The sequence below is a fragment of the Gossypium hirsutum genome, chromosome A08, assembly GCF_007990345.1.
Source record: "Gossypium hirsutum isolate 1008001.06 chromosome A08, Gossypium_hirsutum_v2.1, whole genome shotgun sequence".
Taxonomy (NCBI): Eukaryota; Viridiplantae; Streptophyta; class Magnoliopsida; order Malvales; family Malvaceae; genus Gossypium; species Gossypium hirsutum.
The window spans coordinates 80,442,675-80,453,244 of NC_053431.1; the positions used below are offsets into that span (position 1 = coordinate 80,442,675).

Consider the following 10,570-nt stretch of genomic DNA (forward strand, 5'->3'; position numbering starts at 1 on the left):
CTAAAATGCAAAAAGTTGGTAATATTTCAAGTCCTCATCAAGTACGAGCAACCCTAAGCAATTATAGGGAGGTATAGTGTCACGAACATTAAGATACAAATTTCATGCGCCAAAAATTTCGCATCTAATATTTACCGATGATTGCATTCTTTTTGGTGAGGCCATAGAAAGAGGGGCAAATGCAGTAAAAAATAGACTCCGAGCATATGAAGTTTTTTTAGGCTAGTGTGTTAATTTTGAAAAATCCACTACATTTTTTAGTTCTAATGTGATTGAGCAAAATAAATTGATCATCTCTCAACTACTTAATGTTAGAAACTCTACAGATTTGGAGAAGTACTTGGGCTTACCGAGCATGGCAGGTAGAGGAAATAGATTGGCATTTCAAGGGCTGAAGGATAGGATAAAAAGTAAAATTAGTAGTTGGAATATCAGGCTTATTTCATAAGGGGGAAAGGAGGTATTTATCAAGTCAGTCTTACAAGCGATTCCAACATTTTCAATGTTATGTTTCTTAATGCTTAAATCGCTATATGTGGATTTGTAAAACAACATAGGAAATTTCTAGAGGCAAAAAAACCTAAGAAAGCATAGGATCCACTGATAATACTCTAAAATGACATAATTTTTTGAGTTAATTACATATATATTTTGGGTATGATCCTACTAATTTGAGCTGTTTATGGTTTTTTTATCTTGTAGAAACTAAATTGAAGACAAAAGGAAATGTGGGGCCAAAAATCGTGAATTTAAAGACAGAATGAGTCAGCATGTGAAATAGGGAAGAAGTGGTGCCGAAAATACAAAGTGTGGAAGACTTGAGGCAAAATTTCAAAGAAGAGATTTATGGACATAAAACTTTGTTTAGATTTAAATTCTATTTTTAGTATTATTGTTAGGATTATTATTAGGATTATTATGATATTGTTTAGATTTAGTTTTAATTATATCTCTTAAATATTATCATCTAGAGTTTAGAGAGGAACCATGTAACACCTTCGAGTTTGGGCTTAGAAGTTTGGAGGTTTGTGGTTAGGTTCAGTTAGTAGGTTGAGAAATTGGGTTTTCTTTCCTACCTTAGTGTCAGAGTGAGCCTTCTAGTTCAGCGGCTAGGTATTTGGTAGCTTAGCCTTTAGTCTGGAGTTTGAGTCCACGTGTGTGCAATGTGGGGGTTTTCTTAAAAAATATTTTTGTTTAATTTTTGGAATATATTTTGTGAGAGTAATAAAATAAATTAAATAGATAAAATTTCATAAAATTCCTCTTATTTGGCATATTGGTTTCACGTTAGTTTTGGTTTCCTCCAAAAAACTCTCCCACTTCTTTTATGCATTCTCACGTTTCTCTCCCTCTTTCTTTAACTATTTACTTTTCTTCTTTTTGTCAGTTCCTTCTTTCTTTTCTTTTTTCCTCTATTTTTTTTCCTTTTTTTCCTTCTGTTCTATTCTGATTATTTTTTGTTGTCTTTAGTTATTGTTTTATAATTCTGTCAACAAGGGTTTCTGGGTAAGAGTAGCTTGAGTTGGATTGATTTGTTTTTCATCTAAACTGGTATTGAAACTTTAAGTTTTAATGGTTTTTGTTAATGTGCGAGTTGTTTTGAAGTTTAGATTGGGGCTATTGTGGTGCTTTAATTGCAAATTCAAACGTGTGTTCGGAAACCCTTCTGTACCCTTATTGAATTGTTGTTTGGATTCTACGAAATTCGACAATTTTTGTGTGTTTCTAAAATTGACTAATCTAAGTGTTGTTTTGCTATTTAATTGAAAGAAATTTTGTGTATTTTGGTATAACTCCGAATTACCTAAGGTTGGAGTATGTTTTTAATCTGTTTTGCATCCAGTTTGCATTTGAACATATATTGATTTGTCTGAATAAAATATTACTGTGTGTGCTAATCAATACGTGTGGTTGTGTCTGACTTCTGGCGCAAGTTTTCTTTTAGTATACACAGTCTGTGTACCTTAACTTGAAATGTTTGTATTTGATACTTTGTCTTTTGATATTCGCTTACATTTCAAACTCACATTGAGCTCATGTAGCTCACCCTCTTAGTTTTCCCTTTTTAGGTACTCTCGTGTTTTAAAGCCTAGACTTGGGATGTCGGAGGTCTCAGAAGTGTTTCATTTTAAGTCAAGCTATTAAAATGTTTCTTCATTTTTTTAAAATTTGTGAACGTTTTTCTACTATAAATATTTATAGGGACTGTGGTACAATTTTAGTTTGGGTTTCTGTAAATTACTTTTGGACTAAATTTTAGAAACTGCGAATCTCCATTTCCGAGTGTTTTTTTTAACGTAACTTAAATTTCATTTTTTTAAATCCTAAATGGTTAAACGGTTTTGTTTGAATCAAGCAAACTGCACTTGAAATACAACTTTCACAATTTGTTTTGTGAAAATGTTTTTAGATCACTTCGGTGGTCAATGTGACCTTGATAAGTCATGACTTATACATATTTTATCCCATGCTTAAGCACATTTTTTGATGAATTATCATTAGATTTATGGAATTTGATGCTCCTAATCCTTTAATTTAATGTTTTATACTTAGGTGAGCATAGCAGATAAAAAGAGCGAGAAATGGGCCAAAAACGGAGAAAATGGGTCAACATGGGAAATCAACACGGGAAATCAACACGGCTTCTACTTCCCCACACGGGTAGACCATATGCCCGTGGGAAATCAAAGAGGCGTGTCACACAGCTGTGTCCCTGTCGAGCCCAAGTCTAGTTTTATTTGAAAAAGGCCACTTTTGAAGGTTTAGAAGCATTCTAAAGCCTATATAAACACCCTAGAAGGGCACCTAGAAGACACACGGAGTAGGAGGCAAGGAATTACTCGAAGAAATCCGATTGATCCATCTCAGAAGCCGGCTTCTCCTTCAAGACTGAAGATCTCCCTTCAATTTCTTTCAGGGCTTTTTGGGTTTTCTTTATGTTTTGTTATCATTATTCTTCTGAGATGTTTTATTTTATACATATGAACTAAATCCCATAAATACCTAACGGGGATGAAACCTAAGATGGATCTTGTTATTATTTTCTGAATTATATGATAAATACTTGATTTGTTCTTAATTCTTACTTTAATATTCCAGGATATTGATTCAAGTATTGATGTGCTTATTCAGAGGAGCAAAAGTCCCTGTCTAAGAGTAGATCTAGCATAATTAAGTGGAGTTCATTGCACCCTTAGACATAGGGAGACATAAAAATGCCGGATTAGGGTCAAACCTAATAAGGGAATCCATAGATCGAGTTAATGCAACACTAGGGGTTTTAATTAGAAAGAGATTTCAATTAATCAACCTAGGTTTAGACATTGTTAGTCTCGAGAGAGATAATAATATAAATTAGGGATTTCTACGGATCAAGTCAAATGAATAAATCGTCTAATTCAGAGTCAAATAACAAGTGAAGTCTAGGTGGATTCTTCCTTGGGTATTGTCTAAATCAATCAGTTTTTCCAAAAGTATTTCCCCAATTTACTTCATGTGCATTCTTTGTTTAGTTAATTAGTTTAGATAAAGCAAATCCCCTTATTTTTAGGCTAGATAATAAAAGGATGGTTAATACTAGTACTTTTAGTTCCTGTGGGTTCGACATTCCAGTCTTGCTATAAGCTATAGTACTGTTCGATAGGTGTGCTTGCCTTTATCGTGATAATTGTTAGTTTTCAAGTACGATCAATCATAAATATAAAACTTATCACACACATCAAGTTTTTGGCGCCATTGCCGGTGTCATCTAAGATATTAGGAACACTTAATTTTTATTACTTTGCCATTTATTTTTATTGCAATTTAAAGTTATTTTTTTCTTAAATTATTAACTTTTTGTTTTATTTGCTTCTGGCAGGTTTTTATAGTTTATGACTAGAAGAAACCCATCAGGACCTCTACTTTTTTTATAGTGAAATCAAAAGCACAGCTCGCAGAAACCAAAGAGAAATAAGGTGAAGCTTACGATACATAGAAGAAGGGGAAGAGGACAATCAGAATAATCAGCTACCTCCTATGGTTGCCGCAAATCCAATAAATCAAAATCCTGCTCCTCGTACTATGTATGATTATGCGAAACCTACTTTAACAGAAGCTAAATCGAGTATAGCTAGACCTGCTATTGCTGCAAATAATTTTAAACTAAAACCTAACACGATTCAAATGATACAACAGTTTGTTCAGTTTGATGGTTTGCAGGACGAGGATCCAAACACTCATTTGGTGAATTTTCTAGAGTTTTGCGACACTTTTAAGATCAATGGCATTTCTAACGACACCATACGCCTTCAATTTTTTCCATTCTCATTAAGGAACAAAGCTAAATAACAGTTGAACTCGTTACCACGAGGGTCAATCACAACTTGGGAACAAATTATCGAAAAATTTTACTAAAATATTTTCCACCGGCTAAAATAGCTAAACTAAGGAATGATATCTCTTCTATTGTGCAGATGGATCTAGAAACCTTGTATGATGCATGGGAGAGATACAAGGGCCTATTAAGAAGGTGCCCTCACCATAGGTTACCTCTATGGCTGCAGGTTTAGACTTTTTACAACGGTGTGAACCCCTCAACAAGACAACTCATCGACACAGCCGCCGGTGGAACTTTAAACAAAAAAACACCTGAAGAGGCTTATGAATTTATTGAAGAGATGTCACTGAATAACTATTAGTGGGAAGTCATGAGAACAAAGCCAACAAAAGCAGCCAGTGTTTTCAACCTCGACGCGGTTACTATGCTATCTAACTAGGTAGAACTATTAAATAAAAAGATTGACGGTTTGTATGGTTCTACTCAGGTACATCCAGTGATAAGGTGCGATTCAAATGGAGGAGGAGTGCACACAGAATATCAATCCTTCAATCCTAGAACCGAGGAGGAACAACTTCAATATATGGGTAATAATAATTCTAGATCTCAAAATAACCCATACAGTAACACTTATAATGCAGGTTGGAGGAACCATCCCAACTTCTCATAGGGTGTCCAGGGAAATCAAAGGCCACAACATCCCCCAAGTTTTCAAAAACCACCTTACCAGCAGGAAAAGAAGCCAAACCTTGAGGAGATGCTAACAAAATTCATCTCGATGTCAGAAACTCATTTTCAGAATACCAAAACCACACTTAAGAATCAACAAGTGTCGATCCAAGGGCTCGAAACTCAGATAGGCCAGCTTGCTAAATTAATTTTTGAACGACCACAAGGTAGCTTGCCGAGTAAGATTGAATCTAACCTAAGGAAACAACTTAATGCAATTATCGTTCGAAATAAAGAAGGGTTAGTTGAACCTGAATCAGAACCGAGGCAAGAAATTGTGGTAAGTAAATGTAAGGATGAGGTGGACCACAGCGAGCGAAAACTGGTAAGTAAAGAGTACAAACCTCGTGTGCCATACCCCAAGGCGACAAGGAAAGACCACACGGATGAACAATTTGGTCAATTCCTTAAATTATTAAAGAAATTGCATATTAACTTACCATTTATTGAAGTTCTTTCGTAAATGCCAAATGTAGTTAAATTTTTAAAGGAGCTTTTAGCAAATAAACAGAAGTTGGATGAGGCGTCACATGTGGAGTTAAGTGCAGTTTGCTCAGCCATTCTACAGAAAAAGGTATCCAAAAAATTGAAAGATCTAGGGAGCTTTACGATTCCTTGTTTAATTGGTAGTTTAGATGTTAATAATGCATTGGCTGATTTAGGGTTGAGCATTAATGTTATGCCTTATGAAATGTTTAAACAGCTAGGTCTTGGGAAACCCAAACAAACTAGGATGGGCATTCAATTAGCTAATAAAACCATTAGATTTCCTAGGGGTATCATTGAATATGTTCTTGTTAAAATCGATAAATTTATATACCCAGTAGACTTTGTTGCTCTAGATATGGAAGAGGATAGTAATATACCTTTAATTTTAGGACGACCCTTTTTAGCAACTTCTAGAACTATTATTGATGTTGGTACAGGTGAACTCACACTTCATGTGGGTGATGAAACAATTACTCTTCAAGCTCGTAATTCAAGTAACACATCGAATATTGAGGGTGGTTGTATAAATCATGCTACTAATACTAATCATGTGGTGCAACCTTCTTTGGAGGAAACACGTTCGAAGAGCATACATGATCCATGTTCAAGTAACAACAAAGGACCCATCTATGAAGAGAAAAGGCTACAGATCGAGGAACTAGATGAATAACGTACACAGAGACCGAGAACACACGATAAACCAGAACCACGCCATGATAGACTAAATGTTTTACCAAATCAACTTAAGGTTGAGGACAAAGTACTATTAGATGTGGCAGACCCTCATATTACCACTTCTGAACCAAATGGAGCAATCCCTTTTACGATACTTAGCATTTTTCCATACGGTACGATCGAGGTAACTCATTCCAAATTCGGCACTTTTAACGTAAATAGTACTTGTCTAAAACCTTATTTTGATGACATTGATAACAGGAATGAGGAGTGTAAACTCCTCGCACCACCATGACCACACAACAGAGAGGTAAGTCAAGCTTAGACTATAAATAAGCACTTCTCGGGATGCAACCCCGAGTACAAACAGTGTGATTTCTTTAAATTTTAGTTTTTAACATTTAAATCATTAACTAAGTCCTTGAACACAGGTTTTCCAACTCCACATGGCCAGGCACACGGGCGTGCGGTAGGCTGTACTCATACCACGGGCGACGACACGACCGTGCGATACGGCTGTGTGAAAATAGGGAAAACTTTTTCCCCAAACACGGGATTCGATACGTTGCCACGGCCATGCGACATGGCCGTGGGCAATCCTTCCAAATCAATACGGGTGTGTCTATAAGCTATGGTAAAAACTAAAAAACTAACACGGGCTGTGCGACACTCCCGTGCCCATCACCCGTGGTCAAACCTGTCAAAATAACACGGGCGTGCGCATATATACACGGGCGTAGGAGAAGCGAACAAAGTAGGACACGGCCGTGCGACATGGCCATGTACACCAACATGCCCAAAGAACATAGCCGTGGGCCGACTTTCAGACGCGCCCAAATTTGAAAACCACGAAACACACGGGCTGAAATAAGGGCACACGGGCGTGCCCCAGGGCGGTGTGCCCCAATATCTATATAAACCCCCACTATTCATCACCCCCTTCCCCAATACCCTAACCCTAGCCGCCACAATCTCTCCCCCTATCGACCGGCCACCCCTAGCTTTCCTTTCTTATTCCCTTTTCTTCCTCCCCATACCCCCTTTCCCCTTTCTTTTCCATTTTTCTCCCCTCTTCTCATCCTTGCACGCCCCCACTGCAAATCACACGGCCTCACTGCCCATGCCCGTGGCTGACCTACATCACCATCATCGGCGACAGCACTGCCTCTGAATAGTGACCCCATCCACCGTCAACCACTGTTTGTGGCTTTCTCTTTTACCCTCAACCATTTTATTTATTTTCATTTTTATTTACTTCTTTTTTATTTCTTGGTTGTTTTTCCATTCTAATTTTAGTTTATTTTTCTTTACTTAGTTTTTCTAACCCTCATTATTATTGTTTTTTATTTTATGTGTTATCATTACTTTTATTAATTTTCATCTTTTTATTATCCCTATTTTATTTTAATTCTCTATTTTGTTTGCTTTATTTGAGTCTATGTTATGTTTAATATTAGGGAATTCTCTTTAGGACTATAGTTTTTTCTTTTTTTAGATTCTATTTCTTTTTTTGACTTATGGTTCAATATTAGATAATATTTATATTCTATTATTTCGCAGGCACACTATAACAAACACTAGAGGCAAGAAGACTGTCATCCTCGCCTTGAAGAAGCAAAAAGGAGCAGCATCCTCCTCGAGTCCTACCACCGAGATCCGGCACCCATTCCTCCAATTTCCACCGGGACCCTAGGAGGAACTATTTTAGATACTACGGGCCAGACCCCTAGGTGTGGGCTGTTGCATTGATTGGACCGCCCTAGAGCAGATCCAACTCGCTGACGCAGTTTGGGCTCTCCTGACTACTGACCCATGGGGGCTCTTCTTCGAGATCGTCAAGCCAACATATCTCGAGCTCACATTAGAACTCTGTTCGACCTTCCACCTTTAAGCCGTTATGATAGAGTTCGATGATCCCGAAATGGTCTAGTTCCATCTCGGTGTTTTATTTCGCCAGTTGAGCGTGCCTGAGTTTGGTGTCACAATAGGACTATATACGGACGAGTTCATGAGCGACGATGACTTCGACAGTCTCCATCGCCACATCTACTATTCTCCTTCAAATTGCTTGAAGACCCTAGTCCCTGCTTCGGCCACTTATAACCCTAGCCGCTCCAAGGCATCGGCCCTCGCCCAATCACTGAGATACTTACATGGCATCCTAGCCCACACCTTGAAAGGGCGGCGAGAGAGTACCGGCGTCGTCAACACTAACAACACCTATTTTTTATGCAGCATGGCATATGGGCACGTATTCGACCTTGCTTATTTTATCGCCTTCGCCATTTGCTATCAGGCAGAGCGGCATAAGAAGGGAGTCATTTCCATCAGCCCTTATGTGACTCGTCTGGTGCGCTACTTCAATCTCCTCAACACGGAGGTGCAATCATCCTCCCTCACCATCATCGGTCAGATGTCCCCACAGGGCATCTCGATTATGCTCCATATGAGGATGATCGAGCGATGATATGGATAGACCCAGAGGACATTACTGATGATGTTCCTCCACCTCACAAGGATCCTCCATCTCAGCCACCACCTATTCATCGTCCAGTTCATATGGCTGCTTCACTCTCTGACATCTTTGAGCGTCTCACTTGATTCGAAAGCAATGTTTTTAGCACTTCGATCACATTGATGCTACCTTACATCAGATTTGTCAGCACCTTCACATCTCATCGCCACCCCCACCTCACGAACCATCTGGGGATGAGGATTTTTGAAGACTTTTATTTATTATTTTTACTTTTGTCTTTATTTATCTTTTTAAATTACTTTTCATTTTATTTCTCTTTAATACTATTTTTGTTTCATCTTTAGGTTTTACAATTTATATCATGTAATTTATGTTTTCAGCCATTTCTTTACGAGTAATCATGCTAATTTATATTTCCTAAAGAGTTACTGATTCTATCACAGTTATGAAGAGCTCCAAAGCTCACTATTACTTAGGAACATCCAACTCCACTGGAAAAGGTCCTCCATGACTGCCATGCCCTGCTCGACCACGACCATAGCTACCACTAGCTATAATATTATTTTGGCATAGGACTTGTGGACTAACAACCTCTACCACCACCGAAGTATCCTCCTCCAAATCTCACCCTTGCCTTAGCCGATTACTTTCCATGACTCCAATTCAAGGATTCCATTTAACATTTAGGAAGTTTCGCTTCTCTCCCTATCTTATGATCTTATATCTATATTTTTCAGTAAATCTATCTTTGTACATTGATGACAATGTACATCTTAAGTGTGTGGGGGGTTATTTATATCATTATCTAAAAAATCCCTGAATTTTGTCTTATTCTCACGTAACTCATTGATATCACAATTATAATGAATTTTGATTAATTTATGATTTTTATTGATATGTCTTCAATTAAAACATAGGCATTTATGCATTGATTGTTTAAAACATTAAGAAATTAGAGAATCAAGCATGAGAAGTTGATTTTTGAGAATTAAATTTTTTTTAGGTTATTTCCCCAAGTTTAGGTATTATCTTGAAGTTGAAACTCACAGGATTAACATAAAAAAGCCATAATTTTTGTGAGATCTTAAGCCTTTAGAGCATATATTATTTCTTTCATGTTCACTTTTATTATTGCTATGAGTGCATTAATATTGATTTGTTATTCTAGAACTTGCTTCAATTATGCATGTCAAGACCTCACCATTGATTTGATATGTCGAGATGATAAAGGCACTTAGGTTTCACCCACTCACTCCATAAAAGTCTACCTTCATAATTAATCCTTAGTGAACTCCCTTGAGCCTAACAAGCCATTCATTGATTTACCCTCAATATTAATCCATAACCCATTATTGTTAAAATCCCCTCAATTAATTTGATCCCTATTTTTGTCGAGATTTGATTTGAATAAATTGCTTAGTTGTGCTTTATTTTTAATAGTTAGCAAAGTTTTATGTTACTTGATTTGTTCTTAAAAAAAACGAAGTTGCTGTAATTGAGATGGACTAGCATATTACAAAATTATGTAATGCTTGGATTAAAACGATGTTATCCATGAAGAAAAGCTCAATTCCAGGATCATCAAATTAGGAATGTAATTTGTCAGTTTTAGTATTTTCTAGTTAGGTAAATTTTCAATTCAATCTCGATTCTAACCTTCTGTTTCAGCTTGTGACCATACCCCCTAACCAAAGCCACGTTACAACCCTCTGAAGACCTTTTGATTGATGTATCATCTCAATATATGGAGATTTGATTTTCACACAAGCATATGGTAATAACTTTTCATATTTGACTGTTGAGTGGTAAATTTGTTGTCCTTAAACAACTCAAGTGATTTGAGTGAATCTTTAGTGAGGATGTTGAATTCTGTGATATTTTGA

General features: G+C 36.9%; 1 non-coding gene across 1 annotated transcript; it reads right to left on the bottom strand.

Moving 5' to 3' along the window:
* Positions 1-4,421: 4,421 nt before the first annotated feature.
* On the bottom strand, positions 4,422-4,528 carry LOC121205874 (small nucleolar RNA R71). The gene has a single exon (XR_005900947.1). It is a non-coding gene; the product is annotated as a small nucleolar RNA R71 (small nucleolar RNA).
* Positions 4,529-10,570: the final 6,042 nt, after the last annotated feature.